Raw genomic sequence first — 21106 nt, 5'->3', positions numbered from 1 at the left:
ACTGAGAAATTCCCATTGATGTCCAGATGAACATCCCACAGAGCATATTTCTTATTTTGAAAGTTAAGAACAGGAATCTAAAATGCTAGAAAAAAGCACAGTTGACATTGTAATGAAAATTCACAAAATAATGTAGTGCGTGTGTATTTTATATCTAGCTCCCCATTAAGCTTCAGAGCATGGGTGTGTGCGCGTACATCCAGTTGTGCGTTTTTCAGAGTTGCGCAGATGGAGGAAAATGAGGCCTATGGGGAAATACCCAAGTACTTTGTTCCCCTTCTGAATGTGCACTGCTATTCTTACCCAATTAATTCTTATAATAAGCGGAAGCATTTTATATTTCAGTATGTGAAGAAAGTTGCCATTGTTTAAATAAGCAATGTAGAAGCAGGGATTTGTTTCTCTCATTACAGGACTATGTGTACACAAAGTATGAAATCCTTGAGTGTAGCTATGTCAGATCTCCTTAGCATAGATAGTGCATCCCCAGTACTGTAAGTATACAGTAGAGAAAGAGTATTTATGTATGTACTTATTCATGGCAGAAGGAGAAATAGTACTGACAGCACCGAAAAAGAATTTTTGAAGTATTGTTTACAATTTGCTGGAGCAAAGGAATAATACAAAACCAAGGGATAGTAAAAGTCCGTACATTCCCAATTTCTGTCATCATTTTTATTTTTTAATTCATTTTTATTATGAGACTGAGCCAAAATCCTGAATCTGATCATCATATTTGGATGAGACTATGAAACAGATGTGAATTTTTAGCATTCAGATATATCCTGGCTATCTGACTGGCTGTTTGCTGGTTATTTTTTTTTATGCTTTTAATCACTTTCTCAAGTGCATGACATATTCTTGATCTGGGCAACCAAAATTTTTCCATCTTGGCATTAAGCGACAAGGAATTATTCCTCTGTGTAGCTGCAGGTGCAATGAAGAATTATCCTGACTTACAGCTTTCTAATTCAAATGAGACAGTCCTAGAAGGTTGCATAAACCCAATGACAGCTGAGAATGCCCTCAAAAATATCCATGCAAATGTCTTAAGAGAAACATTCACACATGGACCTCAAAAGAGAAAATTTTAAATCTAAGAGTTTCTTGTAAAGCTCCATTTGAAATATTCTATTTACTTCAGACTTTCTTGCCTTCTGCAAGACCCTATAGCCCTGAAAACCTTTCTTCTCCTCCTACACTCCATATTCAGCTTGTTCTTGATTACAGTTATTTTACCACTGTAAAAATTCTACTTCCAAAAATACATATGAAAGCTTTTATTTCTGTGCTATTCAGCAGAAAATAACCACAGCATGGAGGCCACAGAAAATTGTGGATCTTGTTTCCTGTCTACTTGCATTAAACAGTAAAGAACTAAGGCCACCAAATCATTTCCATCCAGCTATATGTGTGTCTCCTTTGGAGACCTGATATTGAGCTTTCTATCTCTAATAAGCCCTTCCATTTGATTTACAAAAGCTGGTCATCTCCACACTCCAAAACAATATTTTGTCTAATTACTTAGCCAAAAACAGATTGAATGTCTTTCACAGTCGCTGACTTCCAATGAGATTCTAGTTATGCTCAAAAAAAGCAGCTTTTGCTTTAAATTCCTTGCTTTCATAAGCAAGATAGTCTCAATCGTTTTTAAATAATTTTCTAGATTAGCAATTCCTGGTTGGCAGTAACAGGCAGTAAACCTTCATCCAGTCTGAAAACATCTCCAGGAGCTTTTAACAGAATTATTTGATTGAGTCAGGCTCCCAAAACTCCCACAGAGGAGATACTCAGGAGATTCACAGGAGATACTCTCGTTCTCTGTTCATGGACAATGGCACAATGATCAGATACATTATTAAACAGCCAAAAAGGTCAGTTTTACTTATTTGACCTTTTATTTATTTATTTATTTATTTCCATCTGGAATTATTATTTCTAGAATTACGTTTAATGGCTAATCAAGCAATGGAAGTGCCGCAGTCTTTCAGCAGGACTGAACAGAGATATTTGGTATCCTTGATTTGGTTTTAGTTTTGCTATCAGCTCAAGATAGAGATGTGCCCTTGGGTGTGATGTACCAGCAGTGTGTCCTTGTGGCAGACAAGGCTGATGCTATCATGGGCTGCGTGAGGAGGAGCATTGCCCACAGGTCGAGAGAGGTGATCCTCCCCATCTGCTCAGCTGTGGTGAGGCCTCATCCAGAGTGCTGTGTCCAGTGCTGGGCTGGCCAAGACAAGAGATACGTGGAGATTCTGGAGCAAGTCCAGTGAAGGGCCACAAAGATGATGAAGGGACTGGAGCATCTGTTGTATGAGAGAGCTGGGACTGTTCAGTCTGGGGAAGAGAAGGCTCGGGTGGAGGGGGGGAGGTTATCAATGTTCATAAATACTTGCTGGGAGGATGTAAAGAGGATGGGGCCAGACTCTTCTCGGTGGTGCCCATTGGCAGAGTGAGAGGCAACAGGCACAAACTGAAACACAGAAAGGTCCATCTGAACCTAAGCAGGCTGCCCAGAGAGGTTGTGGAGTCCCCATCCCTGGAGACATTCAAAACCTGACTGGACACAGTCCTGGGCAGCCTGCTCTAGCTACCCCTGCTTGAGGAGGAAGGTTGGATTAGAAGATCTTTGGAGGTGCCTTCCAACCTCAACCTTTCTGTGATTCTGCAACAGTGATATTTGTCTCTCTGAACTACAGCAAATCCTTCTCAGACATTTCATAATAACGGGTGAAAGCTTTCCTGGAGCACAGGCATCATCAAAGCCCAGTTATAAGAACCTAGGCTTGACTTCTGACACTTACAACTCTTAAGATATATATTTTACATAAGAGCATCTTTTTTTCTCCCCATATTGTTTTGAAATTTTCAGAATGATCAGATGATCTTTAGATGATCTTCAGAACATGCAAAATGCTCTTGTTCCACAGCTGTTTTACCAGCATTTCCAGGAAGTTAATATACTCAAGCAAACCTTCTTTTTGCTTACTGTTGTAGGAAGGCTAGATTTTTTTTCTCTTGCTGTGTGTAGTGTGAGCACTTCTCCATTTAAAAAAATGGGAATTCAGTAACTAAGGCTCAAATCTGCAGAAATATTTGTTCTCAGTGAAATGAGTAGGAACTGGCTTAAAAAGAGTGAAACTGAGCTTGTATTCTTCAGTTCAGGCTGTAAGCTGTTTCGTTTGGGAGTTTCAGACCATATCCGCTGACTCTTTGCGCTGTGATTGTTATATTTGGTTGACCTTGCTAACTGCACAATCAGAGTCCGCAGTAGCCCTTAAAACGGCATGGCATTCTTTAGGTATGTGCTTTAATATTTTAAAATGAGCTGTGTACTCTAGAGATGCTTAAACTCATCAGGTGACTGAGGGTTGCCTTACTCCCGTTCAGCAGCACTTCCACAGCTATCACGGTCTTTACGTGTGCTTGTTGTTATGTGTTACACAAATTAGCATAGAGGGTATGATGAATTTTCTCTCTCTCCAGGCTTTCTCTGGACTCTGCTTTTCTCCATGCTTTACTTATTTTTTTGATAGCAATAGATACATGAATTTGTATCAGAAAGGTCATCTAATCTGACCTCTACGTCTGGACACAGAGATAGGTCTTTATCTAATTCTTTATCTACTCTCCTGTGTAAGGGCAATAACTTATTTTTATGAATGATATATTTTAGAAATCCACTCAGTCTGGGTTTAAAGATTTTGGGAAATGAGAAGGTAGGAATTCACTTGGTAGTTCTTTCCAATGATTAATTTATGTTAATGGAACATGTCATTGAATTAGGAAAGGAAAAAAAGATTCTGACATGACTGTAATAGGAAAGTTCTCAGTTTCAGAAATTATATATATTTTGTGGTGTTTAATTTTCCTTTCATGTATGGGCTACTGGAAATTTGCTGATAAATATAATAGTAACCAGAATAGGTTCTAATAGCCCAAGTATTTAAAGAATGGTAAAGTATGTTAACTAGTTTATTTACCATCTGAATAACCGTAGAATAAAGTGGATGTGGGTTCTGTTACTTGGTTTTATTTCTAGCTTTTTCCTGTTCATTTTTGCTCTCTCTAATAGACAATAATAGAATTAAGTGATCTGTGTTTTTTTTGTTTTTTTACATTTTTGTAGACATGTTTTCAAGACAAGAATGTTTATGATTAAACTCATACACACACTGGCACAAGGTGTATATTTAGGAGACTGCAGTATCCACACTGCAGAGTCTTCTGGGGTTTCAAAATTTAAGTGGGAGTTTCAAATAATGCTTAGGGTTTTGAAGTCTTTGCACAGGATAAATTTCACTGTCAGAGACCTTGGAGCTGCAGGTAGAACTTTGGTGTAGCTCCAGGTGTGCTTAATAAATAAAATAGAAAACCTTTACTGTGTCAGTCATAATTTGAAAAAAAATAATCACTGTTAGAACAGTTTGTCACCTTAAATTTTATGACACTTCCCTTACAGACTGTTAATTTTCCATAGGAGTGAAAAAATACTGTGTATTCCCCCAACCCAAAACTTTAAATTGCTTGTGAGACCAATTTTGTTGATTTTCTTCATCTTCTCATCTTTTAATAATTTTCTTGCTGCTTTAGAGAAGATCGTAATATAATGGGCAAAACATTATGAAGAAAGCATATAAAATTTCAAATGGTGATAGAAAACCCCTGAGGAAAAATATTTCCATCACAAAGTGCTCTCTTTTCAAGGAATCTTTGAAGTTTGTCATAGGACTCCATATACAAAAATCTTCCTGCTTTGTTTCTTTTTTAAATTAATCATTTGAACATTTTGGGGGGCTTCAAATGTTTACTGGGTGATTATTAAAACACTGAAGTACTGAAGAAGACTCATGAGGCTACATATTCACCCTCATAGCCTTTTTATATTTTATTTTGACAAACCATCAATTGGAATTTTTAATTCAAACTATTCTCAAATGTTACAGCATTTTTACACAGTATATTATCAAAGTATCAAGTCCTTTGATAAGGGTAATTAAACATGCCAAGTTTGTTTCCATAGCCCTAAGTCTGCGATTGCTTAGTCTTTCGTTATGTTACATGACTTATTTCAGCTCTATTTATTTACAGCAAAGCCAATGGTAATGCTCCATCCAGTTCTAAATGGTAATATATTTCTCATTAAAGTTAATGATCAGGAATTATTTTGGAAAATATAATAAAACAATGGACATTAGGCAGTGCAATCAAAGAGAAATAAATGTCAGTTTGATATCGATGAGGGTTGTCTATATAGAACAACAGAATTTTATGTGTGCCCTTTATTTGGGAAGGTAGAATAAGAAATAAAAAGGCTATCCCTTATTTCTCAGAAAATATATTTAAAGAAATTATATGAAATAATAAAATTTTAAAAAAAAGAAATGCCTAATCAACTTTGTGGATTTAAAGGTAGATTAAATGTAGGTTGTGCAAGGTTTTGCAACCAATACCTGCCAGCATAGTCAGTAAGCATCATGACCTTCATCTCCAAACAGACGCCAGAAAATGGCAATCCAGGGCAACCTTTAGTTGCTCATGCATTGTCTCCACCGTTGAACCTGGAAACCTACTGCAAGTTGTGGCTCTTCTGCAGAAATTTTCTATACCTAATATGAATATTGTACTGTGAGAGAAAATCATATTTCAAGTAATTGTCACCATTAGTAGTAGGAGTATCTTTCTGTTTCAAAGAGATCTACATTTTGAATTAGAACCCGAACGCCATGGCAGTGAGACCGTTTTGCCTGGCCTTGAGCGGGAGCTGAGTAAGGTGTTTTTTTCTTTTTTATACCTAAGGAATAAGGAGGAAATTCCAAATATTCCAAAATAGTCTTGGTTTCGCAACATAATATCAAAAAGGGGAAACTTCCTATTTCTGTTTTGTGGCGCATATACTGGTCAACCCTTTCTGTTTGCTTTTTCTTTGTCTAAGAGTGATGGAATGTCCCACTGTTGTGCCCTTGGTTTTGTCATTGGGATATATCCTAGCAGAAATTCAGTTCACAGAGCAAGGTCCTCTTTATTTTAGATTTATGTAAAAGATAACAAATTACAAATATTTTAATAAAGGCAGTAGTGATAGCTCAGGAACAGGATTTAGACTTAATGTCTGTGCTAGTGAGTACATTAGCTCTACTCAAAAATAAGAGCATGTAAAATGGCATACTACTGACATGAGCTGATTATGGTAATGTCTTAGTACAAATTTTTGAAAATCAGATACTATAAAAATATACCATTAACTTTATGTTAATAAAATATTTTGCTTGATGCCTTTTAAATTATTCATTTGAAGTAGTCTAAAAATATAAAAGAACTCTTATTATCATTCAATTTACATGATTACTTTAAGTTCACTTTTTTGGTTTAACATAAACAGAGTATAAAATTCCCATCAAGCTTTTGGATATTTAAAATGTGTCATTTTTATGCAAAAATTGAGCCTGTTAGGATGTTGAGCTTGTCATTAGTATAAATATAACTTCAATTTCTGATTTGCAACTATTTTACACATAGAAATTACTGCGTTTGCTGATTTGACTCATTATTTCTGCTTTGATTATTCATGCACTCTTTTGAAAAACAGTTTTAAAAAATAAAAGCTAAAAGCTTGATAAATTGGCTTAAAATGTTGTTATGGCATTTCTTGCCCGTAACTCGGGAATCAAGGTAGCCATGGAAGGAGACGTTTGGCTGATTGAGTAAGTGAGCTGTTATTTTGTAAGTTGAGCTTTGTATAAACAGGGACATTAATCCAAGCACGAGTAAGCCAGTTCGGGGCTTTCCAAAGCAATTAAACGGAAGCGGTGTCTGCCGCCGCGAGAGACGGTCCCGCTGCGGGGAGCGGGGGCCGGGGGAGCAGGGCTCTGCGCCGCCGCTGCTCCGTGCCCCCCACTGCCCCTGGGAGATGGGGCACTAGACTCGTACAACTTGAGGACCTCAAATACTTCAAAATGCAGTGTGGGTGCAATAAAGACTCTCAGCGCTTAGCTGGGCTTGGCAGTGGTGACGTGAATCGCAGAGCTCCCTCGGCAGGGCCGCCTGCGGAAAGGACTGCGAGGCTGCCGAGACACCCACAGCTGGTGCATTCGAGCCTCGCTTGTTGTAGGAGGTCTCGGGGAGTAGATGGCTTCGTTTTTTTTTTTTCCTAAGAGTTACCTCCCATTTTCAGTGCTTCTGATTTAATCCACACCAAAGCTACTCTGGCTTAGAAACACTAGAAAATATGTTACTTTGTGCTGATTAGCACTTTTTCCCAAATGGTTGCTTAATCTCCATATCTAGGTTAATTTGAAACTGAGAACCTGCAGATTTCCAAGGGAAAAAAAAATCTTCTGCTGCACTTCTAAAGAATGAGCGTGATGAAGGAGAGGCATTTGGACATGGTGGTTGCTGTTGACAGGCACGCTGCACGGCTGATATGGTTTGTGCCCGAGTGCCATACTATCTCAAGCTCTTTGGCTAGAATTACTGTGAAAACAGAGGAAAATTAATATGATGGGAGTTTTGCAGGTGTTCACAGAGTCTAATTTTAGGAAGTCAACTGAAGTTCCCAAGATAGGCAGCTTGTGTCCTTAGCTATCTCTATCGTCAGGGGAAGAGAAATACGATTCTGGAGGCAGCAGTTCAGAGAAGTCTAAATAAAGTCATTGGTAAATTAAGACTCTTTCACTCTTTTTATTGTCTGTATGAGTGGAGACCCAGTTTAGGTGTTTCTGTTGGATGTAAGACGAGGTAAATGCCTCCTTTGTTGCAGTTTACTGATGAAGCACATTGAAAAACAAGCCACTTTTTCAGCGTTTTGACTGATACCCTCAGAAGTTTGTTAGTGAAAGAGAGCTTCCTTTATTTGACTGAAAGTTCATTATATGAAAATATATAAAACCCAGAGATTTCATGAACATGGGTGGCAAAATGTTATAGAAAAGAGCTGTAATGTAATAATCTGTATCACTAAAGTGTTTGTTACCTGCAGGAGCTTGCAGAATGTAAAACAAAACCGTTCAGCATTGAAAATTATCTTGTATATCTTCCAAGTGATTATATCATTGTGTTTCTTTGGTTTAAGTTGGTAAATGGCTCCAGGTTCTCATGAGAGCCGTTTCTCAAAGATAAGAGATACTACAAGATAGCTTGATTTAGAACTGCATGTTTTGGAGACTTTTTTCCCCCTAATTTGTAAGCACGTAAACCGTAGGTACGGGATTTTTTCTAGGTACTGTTATGTAGGCGTTCAGGTAAGGAACTGTCAGTCATGCTGCCAAGTGCTTCATAGATGCATTTCTTTGTTTTCCCAGATTATGTAGCCCAAATGGCAAAATATAAAAACTATCTTCATAAGCATCTTAAGAAACAAACTCCTTGCATTACAGAGAAATCTGAGTAAAACTTGTTAGCTGGTTGCATTTTAGAAGCTGTAACGTGAACACAGCAGTGCAGATTGAATGATTTGCTAGAGGAATGGCAGTTAATCATTTTTCCGTCATTTGCAGTTTGGTGTGACTGCGTTCTTGCTTTTGCCAGCCAGCTTTGTACTTGAGCTCCCTAACTGGAGCCCGGGTTTGCCCGTCAGAGTGACACTGCGGGGAGGAGGAGGGCACACGTGGTACCTCCGGCGGTAGTTACTCACGAGAAGTTACGGACAGAGAACGGCTAGCCTAAAACCTCTTCCAGGCAGTAGTTTCTAACTCAAGGGCTAGAAACAAGTCTCTGTGATATATGAGGCTCTGAAATGGATAAAGCCTGTTAGGCGTGTTTTCTTTCTTTAGACTGATAAGTGGTGCATAGTGCTGGGTCATGTCAAACATAAAGGTGATGTGACTAAATGACCAGCAGTTCAGCAGTGTAGAAGCATGTGGTTTTCTTAAATGGTGTTTTGTTTAACCTTGTTAAAAGTAGCAATATAGAAAAAAAAGGGCCGTGGTTGTTTGCTCTTTAATTTAGAATCAGGCTAATTTTGGGGGTAATGAATTTCAGTATAGATTTACTAGCTGCTTATATAATTGTAAAAATTGCTGGAAATGTGTCTGTGCTCCTTGTAACAGTAAAATTATATTATTTCAACTTAGAAATGATTGAGTTGTATGTAATAGCCGTCTGTTGAATCAGCTGAAGAGAGAGAAGTGCTATGACCTATCAAGCATGTATCAATATAGTTCTCCTTTCCCACAAAATAACATACCACCTTTCAACACATCCACTTTGGGAAGAGATAGAGGGTGCAGCTCTTTTGTCTCCTAAATACATCTGTAGTCTTCTGTTTCGCAACGTCAGATTTCCGTGCAGGCTGTGTCACAGCTCCTCTTGTACGTTCCAGTTTGGGTTTTTTAGCTCAAGTGTCTTCGTTGCTCTGTTCGCCTTTTCTCTTGGTCAGCTATCACAAGGTTCATCTGCTAAGCTGTGAAGTGTTCAGCTTTGTTTTGCCGGAGCATTTGTCTCTGTGGGCAGAACCGGAGTTTGTTTTCCTGGCAACTCTGAAATCACCACTGGGTCTGTCATGTGCTTAAGCTGCAGATGGTTTGCATGAGTTGCTGGTTTCAGCTGCATGAAATGTCCCTTTGGACTCTGCTGTGGTTCTGAGGAATATATGCACTACCAGTCACATGAAACAAAATCATGTTTTACTTTTCTGTGACATTAATCCTCACTAGCCATACGTTTAGTTGTACAGTACAGCTGCTTCTTCAGGTGAGAGAAGGAGGACGCACCGGTGGGCTGGGATGGTGAGTTGTAATGAACCTTGCACAGACATCATGCAGCCTGGCTTAACCTCAGGAGATACCACTGCCAATAGTCAGGGATGGATGGGAAAGAAAATCCGTAGGCAGAAGTTTTTGTCGAGTATTGTATCAAAAAGGAAACTTTTTTCCTTCAATGGACTGCCAATGCAAGTAGGTTTCAAATAAATGTATAAAACGGTTTCCTTCTCTACAATAATTTTTAAAAGACACGTTTCATGTTTCACAAGAGAAGTATATATATAAATGAGGCTCTGGTGGTCAAGCTGCATTTTCTCTACAATATAACATTTTTATTTGAAGCCATTCTTCACGTGAAAGCCACAGAGAGTGCTGCAGCTTGTTGTTGATGGTTTGTCACTCTTTTAGTTTCACTGGCACAGTTTATCTGTATGCGAATACAAATTCTAGTCATGCCACTAGGTACTTCGAATGCCCAAAAACTCTGGTTACCCTGTACAGGAGTAGAGGCATATAGCACTTGCATGTGTGTCGTGGTTCCGAAAGACATTACAGATCAGCTTCAATTATACTAATCTTTCACACAGAAAATAATACTAAATACATTGAGGAGATGTTTCTCTTTATGAACTTAAGGCTCATGGAAGGTGTTCAGTTATGAAATCTAAAGTTTCATGTTTAATTATTGCTAACCTAAGAGGTCCAAACAGTGTAGCTAGAGAAAGCAGGGAAATTTTTTCAAAAAGTTTGTTCCTCGTTTAGATACTGAAAGAAGTGCCCACACTTTGACATACTCTCATTTTGTGAAATATTGGCTACTTTTGAATGTCCGGAGAGAAATGTCAGGAGGGGAACTCCCGAATGCTGAATCCTTCTGAAAATGTCCTATTAACTCTCTTCTCAGATGTTTTAAAAAGACCGTAATCCCAAAGTACACAGTTTTATTGTTCATTATTCAGGTAGCTCATAGACTCTTTCAATGAATATATTTTATACTGCCTTAAAATGTTGACTAAGGTTTTAGATTCCAGAGATTGACATGCTCATCAAGTATGTATGGCCTGTGGTTTTGAATTTGACCTAACATGCACGGTGTGAACATGAGGACATGAGATGGCTAGACCAGCCAGCCTCTAGGCAAATAAGATGATAAAGAAGCTGCAAACATATCTGAGGTGAATGGGACTTTGATATGAAAATCTCAAAATTTAGATCAGATGCAGAACAGAAGTCTATTATTAAGAGCTGTTTCCATGACAAAGAAGCTGATCTGGGGGGAAAAACTGGAAACCAGCAATATTGTGATAGCTGGCTTTCCTGGCTTGAAAAAGTCTGCTTTCATCCTATTGCACAGCACTGAAATGGAAGGATTCTGGGTGACATTCTCTCCTCAGATGGTCATGCAAAACCCAACTTGTTTCAGCAGGCATCAGTTGGCTGCATATTAAGGCAAAATGTGGTCAGTTTTTAGACCTCTGTGATGTTGTGGTGAGAAAAATAGCAACATCAGATAAAGAGATCTAAAATAGTTATATTGTTCAATATAACCATAAATCCAAAATTAGCTTCTTATAGATCAACGAGTTGTTCAGTAATTGTTCTCAGTAGTCGACACAAATGCAGACAAAACTGGTAGTGGCCAAAGTAGCTGATCTGACCATTGAAAAGTTTAGTGGCGAATTTCAAGTAGGCTTTGGAGCTGTAGTCTGTGTCTCCATTGATATGTGTCTGTGTTACAAATCCTGATAGTATATTTTTTCATATTTGCCAGGAATAGAAAAGAGATGAGCAGTGAGAGAATGATTTCCATTCGAACATATACATTATCCGTTCCTCATTTTAAGAAAATTAGGAAAGTTAAATTTCTCACTCATAAAAGACCATGCTGTTGGGATTTTCAATATCTGTGCTGATCATGATGGTAATATAGCATGCAACACACAGAAAAATACTTTCTTTTACCAAAAACTTCTCTAGCAAAGACGATTTTCTTCATTTGTAAAGTTTCAGGCCTAACATACTGCTGAATGATCCTGTTTGAAATAAAACGTGGACAAATTTCTTCGAAGAACTTGGAGGATTAATCTGGTAGGGGAAAGAGAAAGTTTTACAGGAACAGTTTACTTATTAACCAAGGCACATAGTCTGGCTCATGTGCTCTGGAAATGTATCAGACATGCTGGCAAAAGATCAAGGATCATATAGAAGCTTAATATAATTTGCCATTTTTATATGGGTTTCTGTCTTGTAACTATTGAGAAGTAGTCATTGATTGCTGCCATAAAGGAAAAGAACAGCCACTCCCCATGAAGCACAAATTAACCGTAATATGCAGAAAATATTAGAATTCATGTTGGATGCCAACAAGTAAAAATAACAAAAAGCATAAATGATGAATAAGAACTTCTTATTGCTCTTTAAATAACACTTTTAGAGCAATTTGGAACTGAGCTAGTATACTGACAAATGCTTGCTGGGAATAGTCAGAATTGTTAAGGGGTTTATTTTAGTTTAAACATGTCTGAATTTTATGGATAGACTGTATCTATGAAGAGAAGAATAATTCAAGAATTTATATACAGAAAAAATGAGAAGAATTAGGAAGCTAGTGCTAGAAGGGGAAAAGCTCATGAGAATTAGATAGAAAATGGTGTAGTCTTTAGCATTTACCATTTCTCCTAGGAATTTGCTGTTATTTCCAACTGTTGTTCTTATTAAAGGCTCTGCACAAGGCAAAATATTTGGAAAACTCGCAATGTATTTTCCCACTGTTTTTTCCTCCTAATTCGGATCTTCAGTCGTAAACATTAAAGGATGCATAGCTTTCCTCATATTTTAGATAAAAGCAAAAAATAATGATGACCAGAAAAAATTTAATAGAACTGTTATCCTCCTCCCTCATTTCCAGAGGATCAATAAGACTAAGGAAATAAAAAAATCCAGTGGCTCTTTTAATTGGTAATAAAAAGACTTCTGTAACTCTCTGCCAGTTCAGCTTCTTCATTGCATCAGTGACTATCAATATCTCAGGTGCATTTTATTTTGGTTTTTTTTTCCCTCAGACCAATTTATCAACTGTTGAGGTTTATAGAAGGATTACACAGCTTGCAGATTAACCCATTAACACAAGTGCAGACATTCCTAAACTGGGTTAACAGTTGCCAATACAGCTTCGAAAATCAAGTTCAGAATGAGCTTCACAGGGTTCACCTTGGTTTGGTGCGAGCTCGGGGACCCCAGCTGTCTGCATGTGGCAATATCACAAAGCTTTCTTCTCTCTCTTGCATTTTCATGTCATATTTTTATATATAATTTTACAAGAATTTGTATGTTATCCTTTCAATAATGTAATGTATGTTCTCCTGCCACCTTTACTGTCCGAGATACTTGAGGATTAGTTGTGGTGCTAGTCTGTACACAGTACATTGTGTTGGCATTAGAATAGATCTTTTCGTCGGATGTAAAATTAAAAAAAGTTCTAAAAAATTCTTTAAGTTGTTTTGATCCTCTTGGGGACAATGAATGCGGTGGGGCTCCCCTGCTCTGGAGGAGGAAGACACTTGACAAATAACAATAGAAGAAGTCATGTCATTTGAATACCCTTAAAGAAAAACACTTGAAATCATACTTTGTATTACCTACCAAGTACTGCTTCAGCTCTTAATGTCACTGCAGGTGAGCCCCATATGTCTTTTGTGCTCTTTTCAGAGACGATCTCATTCTTACAGAAATAGTATGTATTAATTCTTCAAGTCATATTTACAAGTAACCTACACAAGACCTGCTGATGTCTTGAATTTTCATAAAGATTCTCTTACGAATTACAGATTCATAAAACGTCTCCGTAGCTCTAGCTTGGGTATTTGGATGTATCGTGGCTCCTTGTGGTGCGATGCATTTTCCATTTTAAATGAGACTCTGCTATAAGGCTGGTCTCCCAGAGCGCTAAACTCCAGCTCTGCCTTAAACACGCCGCAGGCTCCGTGGGGAAGGCTTTGCCTTTCGGAAACAGCTGGGCTGCTGCCGGCCTGCTGGGGATTTTTCTTGTTTTAATTGTGAGCAAATGGACCTGGGGTGCTGCAGTCGGGTCATCCACTGGAATGAGGAATCTCCCGTGGGCAGGTTTTAGGCCTTGGATAGGACGTTCCTACCTGGGTTTGTAACCTGACCTGGTGCTACCTAGATTCAGGGGGAGCCAGTGAAAAAGTGAGGGGGAAGCGTGTTAATCCATACAAAATTGTCGGGAAGTCTGTTCCACTAAGACCCGAATCCACTGGCAAAATTTTGCTATTGCAGTAGCTGCCAAGAGCTTTATTTTGATTTTCATGGCTGCTTTGATATAGTTTACTGTATTGCTTATAGTTAGTTGAGTGTTAGGTATTTGATAATTGATGAGACTATTTTTAGGGTGAGGCCATGCTGAATTTGTACTCAAGGATCATGTGCTCAGTGCAATTATGTATGAAGTGCATTGTGCCATTACATTTGAAAAATCAATACTAGATTTTTTTTCTTAAGTGTATTTACTTGTTTTAAATTGGCAATTGAAATAGTCCTAAGGCCCTTTGCTGGACTGGTATAGAGTACATATGTTCTTTGTGTGTGACTTCTTTAAAAAAAATGGTCTTTTCTCTCTGTTTCACTAATATTTTATCTAAAACTGTAGTATTTGCAATTCACATGCTGATTTGATTTAAAGATAGTATTTTAGAATTTTTTATTCTTACTTTTTCAGTGTAGATTATTTTTGGCAATGGATGGACTGTTTTTGAAGAATGCTAATTTATGAAAGAAAATATACATCTGACTTTTACAGATGCCGTACCAAAGCTGTAAAACCACTTGTGGGTTTTTGATGAATTTCAGTCTGATATTTAGGACCGCTCTCCTTTCTCCGTGTTTTTTCCTTCTTACCTTCATTTTTGGACTTGTTTTAAGACCCTAATAATCCTGAGCGGCCCAGTGTCTGCCTGCATCGGTGGTGTGGTATCGTGGCACTGCAGCCAACAGTAGCGATAGGAGCAGAGCACGCTCCCCGCTTGCACTCGCACGCGACTCTGAACCAACAGCGGGAAGATCTTCGTTCTTCGTGTGTGCGCTTCGTGCTTTTCACTGAAAAAGCACATTTACCACGTGCCTCAAAGGCAGAAGTTTTGCCTGGATAGTAGAGTGTGTCCAAGCCAAAGAGGGGGAGGAACAGGCGTTGGCATGACACACAGGGGAGGCAGGGTGGGTCGTCCTGGAGCACCGCTGCTGCGTAGAAAAGCTTGTGCTTCGTTCTTTGTCCGCTTCTAACGTGCTTTGACTTAATATTCTAATTTCTTTAAGGATCCTAAAAAAACTGAATTGCACAAAATTCACTGTCATTAGTTGAATACAGTAAGCAAAAGTCTCTACCTGAATGTGTAAGCTAAAACTGTACCACTAAGCGCCAAGTGTAATAGTCCCCAAATGGCTTCTGCTGTTACAGTGTATCAAGTCTTAGTCATCTGATGAGGAAACCTTAATCACAAGCTCAATGTGAGTGGGAGCTAAGATATTTAATAGTTCCAGTCCCTTAAAAGCACTTTAAAGAAACATCTGCTTCTTTAAATCTCTTATAACAAGTATCAAAATTGAATAGCCATACTCATGTATGTTCAATTTCTGCTCAGTATTTTCACTGAATATATTCGAGTGTGGTTTACATACATAGTAAAAAAAAATGTTTATTATTTATATTCCTTTTTGTTTGTTTGTTTGTTTGTTTTTTACGATTTGAGATTTTGGGGAAGGGAAGAAAACTTACAGAATATGAACACAGTTACTTTAGTTGTATATGCTCTTGTCATCTACTTGCATGCAAGTTAGTTTAATTAACTGATGATTGATGTCCATTTTGTGTGTATACATCATAAAAAAAATCCCGTCCTTATTCTAGTTCTTCGAGAACTGAAAGCATAACTCTTCTGTCTGCTTCAGATGGTCTGGTTTGTCTCATATAAAGGTTGCTCAGAAAACTCACAAAGCTCTTTAGTTCCTCTGTAAAGTATCACAAATGAATTTTCTTACTGTAAAAATTACTGATCAATATCAGAATCCCAGATATTTATTTTTACAAAAAAGGATGCTTTTACAAAATTCAGGTTATTGAATTTGTGAATTTTGGGAGGAGAAGATGACTGTCTTTATGAGAGCAAGCAGAAAAACTATTCACTGTCTCCACATTTAGTTTCCAGACTCTCTTTCTTGACAGAAAGTATCCTTCTCTGTTAAGAAAGAAGATCATTCATCTAAAAAAAGTAGGAAAGAAAGAAAACAGTCAAGTAAATCAGCTATTATTATGTCAGTAGGTAGAGAGAAGGGATCAAATTCCTACATGTTCCAGAATTTGTATTAGATCTACTAATGTCTTCTGTTATTTATATGCATTTAAAATAAACAACACACCCAAATATAATATATATGTGTAATTAGTGATCTGATAAAAACTCTAGACCTAATGCCAGATTTATAGGCATTATTGTCTCATAATTATAGTGATATTCTCTATTCTGAGAGGAACACAATAGGACCTCTTCTGTTATTAAAAAAAAACTGTCAAATTTGTAGAACAATTATTCACTATAATTGCCCATAATCTTGCAGAGTGGTTTTTCTTTGTGTGTGGATATTTTCATATAAATACATAAATAAAGAATAAATCTAAACAAGATAAGAAGAGAAAATTGGAAGCCTTCTCAGCACTTTTTCTTCCCCACAGCAGGAATTACAAAATGATTTTGTTTCTTTTTTTCAGTTCTTTGCTGTTGCCCAGCCAACACCTGAGGGATCACGAACAAACCTGGGAGTAAGTAATTAAAATTCAAAGCTTCAGCATTCAGATACTTTTTACACTTTTGCTTCCAACTAGCAAGAAATTTCCCAGACAGGCTTTTAATTAACAGGTGAGTTTAATTGCTAGGTGAGTTTTCTGTAAATGGAAGGGATATCAGTGAGGAGGAAGGGAAGACTCTTTCATACTCACAGTTGAAGACCATTAATTCATTTGCACATGGATGTTCCTGTTGAATCAATTTACTTTAGTGAATAAAGACCTAAATATTGGAAAGCAGCAGAGGATGATTTGCACTATTTTACAATATATGTACCAGAATGATGGTCAGCTTTTACAGTATGTACTTAGGACTACAGTGCTTTAAGATTTTCAGAAGTGCTTTCCTTTGGGACAGAAATATCATGTAAGTAAATGTTGCATTAATGGGAATTACAGAGTTTGTCAGTTACATTGGATGCTGGTTGCTAAAACTTAGTTTATGGCTGTTTTTAAGTTTTAGGCTTACTGTGTGCTAAATAAATGGTATTATCTTTTAAAATGCTTGAATTTACAAATACATCCAAATTATGTAATTGAAATACCCAGTTTATGCTGCCATTAGTATTGTCCTCTTGCAAAATTGGTGACCGGGTCTGTATGATCGCCCTTGGAAAAGGACAAGATCAGCAGTAGCACATTTTAGGCAATTAACATGTGAGTGAGTAAGAGAGGGGCAAACCAGAATTTTAGGAAGCCATCTCCTTCACCTCCCAATCCGAAAGCAGGGCGAGGGCAGCTAAACCATGCCTGACAGACATGAGCCTGCTGTGTTCAATTAAAAAATAAAAGAATGATGGAAATCCGTAGGCACCATGAACAGTCTGTTGTTGTGCTTAATTAAGTTTTATATAGTTTTATTAGGATTGAGTTAATTTCACCTAACTTGGCCATCTAAAATACAGGTGTCAAGTCAGAACGCGTCATCCAGACTTGTGTTGTAGTGAGTGGAGAGTCTCAGGAGCCACCACACCTCCCGCCACTGGGCAGAGGCACCTCTTGGAGGTGGCTGTGGCTGTTGACTCTGGAAGGTGGCAAAATGCCTGACTTCTGGATGTCTTACATTAGATGACAGGAATTCGTTCGCTCATGAATCTTCCTCTTTGCAATTTCACACTATTACTACTTTTTTTGCCCACCAGGGGTAGGGAATTATAAGTTTGGGTTGGGTTTCCAGGGGTAGTGAGGTGGAAAGCTTTTTAAATGGTTAGTTTCTGAAAGCAGATCAAAATACTGTAAAATCTGATCATCTACTATTTGTTATGAAATAGATATTTGAAGAGCCTAAGCTATACTGTATACTGGGGGTGCTGCATGAGTTAAGCAAGGAGCTACTAGTAGGACTGTGCACACATCTGCCCAGGGAAAGATTTCTCTGCCATCATCACTGGTCTAGCTGCATGCAAGTCTACTGGGAGAGGTGGTGAGAAAACATTAGCTACAGGGTGGTTAAATGTGTTGATGACACTAGCGCCGCATTGTCATGTTGCTGCCACTCTTTTTGAACATTTGTTGCCATATTTATTTCCATTTGACTCAGTATACTTACATGTAGCACTTACATGTGATCACCAACTTGAGAAAGAGTTGCATGATTGGGCATTTAGTATAAGATTGTCTTGTAATTGGATTGTGGAAACTTCTGCAAGAATATTTAGAAATTCTTGCATCATGTGAAAACAACATGGCTTTTCTCTGAGAGTATTTGATCTCTCTCTGTGAAATACCATTTTTCAAGGAAGAAAAATGTGGAGATTATTGTTTTAAAAAGCTACGCTTTTTTCAGTCAGGTACACTTTTCATAATAAACATAAAAATGACTCCAGCCTTTCAAAGCATTTTTAGAATTTCCCACTTTGCTAGCAATATATAATTCTTTGTTGAATGGAGAATATAGTAAAATATGACATTTATTGCATTTGTAAAGAAAAAAACAAGCAATTTTCTGCTGCAGAAGATACCAAATATACTTTTTAGTAAAAATGCCAAGCTGTCTTTGCAAAGATACAAGTGCCAAGTACAAACTTCCTCCCCCTTTTCTACAGAGGGGCTGAAAATTAATAGTCTTTCCCTTGCATTTTCTTACCTGACAGAAACAGAAGATGGATTTTCTCTGTGTGTATTAATCAGTAGAGGGCAACATCTCCTACAGAGCACACTTAGGCTCTCCTAATAGCACGTTCTTCTGGCTATAGGGTAGAGTTTGTGCTGGTTGCACTTGGTGTATTGTAGCTTCATGGGTTATGTTTGACAGTAGTGGAGGGGGTTGTTTTGACTTTTTTTTTAAGTGCACAGTTATATCTGTTGATTTTATGTCCTGACTCTTGGGGTAAGCATAGCTGAGAATGATGTTAATTCTGTTTGAGAGCTCTGATACATCAGTTTAGGCTGTCGCCTTTCTGTCTTGATTGCTTTGTCGTGTTTGGTATCGGTGAAGTTTATTATTGTTTCCTGTTCAACATGTTTAACAGGCTGTTCTGAGAGGAAGGAGGAAAATGACTGCACATTATAATGTGCTGATGCTACTCAGCTCCATTTCTCAACATATAAAAACCTGACTGCTTCATTAAAAACAAATCATTTAATTAGTCCCTCATCCCCATTGTATCCCATAGTCCAAATGTAGCCTCTTGTCAAATGGGATTGCCTTTATAAGCTTCTAATCCTTCATGTCCTTATGAAAGGAAGGGAAGATCTAGCTAGGGAAGTATGTTGTTCTCAATTTCTAATGGCTGAAACGACTCCCATCATTTTCATTTGCTGTATCTCTGTGTTTCTTTAGAATTAAACATGAACTATGACCCTCATAACAAAGCTGTACATGTATAATCAGTGTTATATTCAAGTATATAAACTTCAAAATTAGAGGTTCAGATAGGCACCGAGAACTCAACTACTCAGGCTCATTTCCATACACTGACCATCTAGGGAACATGCCTCTCCTTTCTTCCAAAACAGATGGTGCTTTCAGCATACTGTAAGGTCACCAAATTCAAGCTGTTATGAACCAAAAACCAATTTCAAAGTTTTGCAGCTCTCAGAGAGATGGCTTTGCCAAGCAACCCACTCTGTTATAATTTGGAGGAAACCAGTTTACTAGCCACAGTAGCGGCAGCATGTCAAGAGCATCCAGGAGGCTGCTCTAAATCACTCTTTGGGACTGATCCAAGGATCAGAGAGCAAAGGCTTAAACCACCTTTAACTTCCCTGGAGTTGAACTGAGCACCATAATACTAACCCAAAGATCTGGCTCAAACCTTTATGAAATCGTAGAATATGTGAAAGCAAGCTGTGAAGACTTAATCCAGATAATATCACAGTGGTATAACGATGGGCTGGGGCAGCAACTGGGAGATTTGGCAGGGGTTATGTCTGCAAAATGGCCAGCATTTCCTTCTTCAGAGTTATGATTTCACTGTTATTTCTTTGTTAAAACAAAAGATCCATTGTTAAAAACAAATATTTTCAAAGTATCTCACTGTATACTGAACAGTGAGCACTGCTGTACACTGAGAAACAAATTAATGAATCAAATATTGCAGTACTATCCACAGGGGCTCGTTTAAAAGCAAATGCATGACAGAGCTGGAAACTAGCTTAAATGCAAATGAGCCAATGTGATGAAATCTGTAATGTTTGATTCATTAATTTGTCTCTCATTGTACAGCAGTGATCATTGTTTAATGTGTGCTCCTAATGAAAGACCCTTAAAGACAGGGTTTCCGACTTTCTGGATGAGGTTTACTTTAAGGTCTGTCATGAAACCTTTCATGGTCATGCAGCATCCCTGCAGCATCTATAGTAATCACTTTCATAAAAAAATAATATTTAATATATACTTTAGTTTTCTTGTAATGCAGGCTAGCAGATGGAATGAAAGACAGCCAGTATCATATGATCAGCAAGCTTCCAAGGGCCACCAACAGCTAATATGTTGTAGTTAAAACGAGAAAAAAAATAATGAAAAAAAAATCTTGGCTATGTGTTGAAATAGAAAAAGTAAAACCCCCCTCCCGCTTTAGATACAGTTACTTTCCAGAAGATTTTAATCCCCTGGAAAATCATGGCTGAATGCCCAAAAAAGGGGAGGAAAGAGTCTCAATTTTATTTTTTACCTTTTGTAGAAGTTAAGCTATTAAATACCAGTTTTGACAGGCATTCTGGTAATGTATATTTAATCTTGTGTAACAGTGACATCAGCCTCCATTTGTGAGCTCCATAACTCTCAGCCTGTAGTTGTTTCTGTTTTCAGTCATCTTTCATGTGACTATAGGATTGGGGAAGAAGGGACAGAAAAGGATTATCACATTAAATGGCCACTTCAAAGGATATCATAAAATGCAGAAACCTGGACTCTGGTGACAAAACTTTATGTGAGTCAGTGTCAGCATTTGCAGCCACAAATGCAGACATTTGTATAGGTTTATTCGTGTTCGGACTCATCAATGCAATGATGGCTTTGATTAGTAAGGATCTCCACATGTGATTTTTAGAGCCTTGTGGTGTATCGGGGAAACAAGAAACACAGAAGTATTCTGTAGCTTGTCAGCAG

The 21106-nt window shown here is 37.8% G+C and overlaps 1 protein-coding gene across 2 annotated transcripts in view; it reads left to right on the top strand.

Annotated features, from left to right (window-relative positions):
* Positions 1-21106, top strand: part of TENM2 (teneurin transmembrane protein 2) — a 1579923-nt gene that overhangs the window by 841003 nt on the left and 717814 nt on the right. For both annotated transcript variants that reach the window (XM_064520849.1, XM_064520848.1), the window contains one exon: positions 16480-16530. The gene's annotated coding sequence lies outside the window, so the exon portion shown is untranslated. The remainder of the gene's footprint in view (positions 1-16479; positions 16531-21106) is intronic.

The sequence above is a fragment of the Dromaius novaehollandiae genome, chromosome 15 (genome assembly GCF_036370855.1).
Source record: "Dromaius novaehollandiae isolate bDroNov1 chromosome 15, bDroNov1.hap1, whole genome shotgun sequence".
Taxonomy (NCBI): domain Eukaryota; kingdom Metazoa; phylum Chordata; class Aves; order Casuariiformes; family Dromaiidae; genus Dromaius; species Dromaius novaehollandiae.
This window is presented reverse-complemented; position numbering and strand designations above follow the sequence as displayed.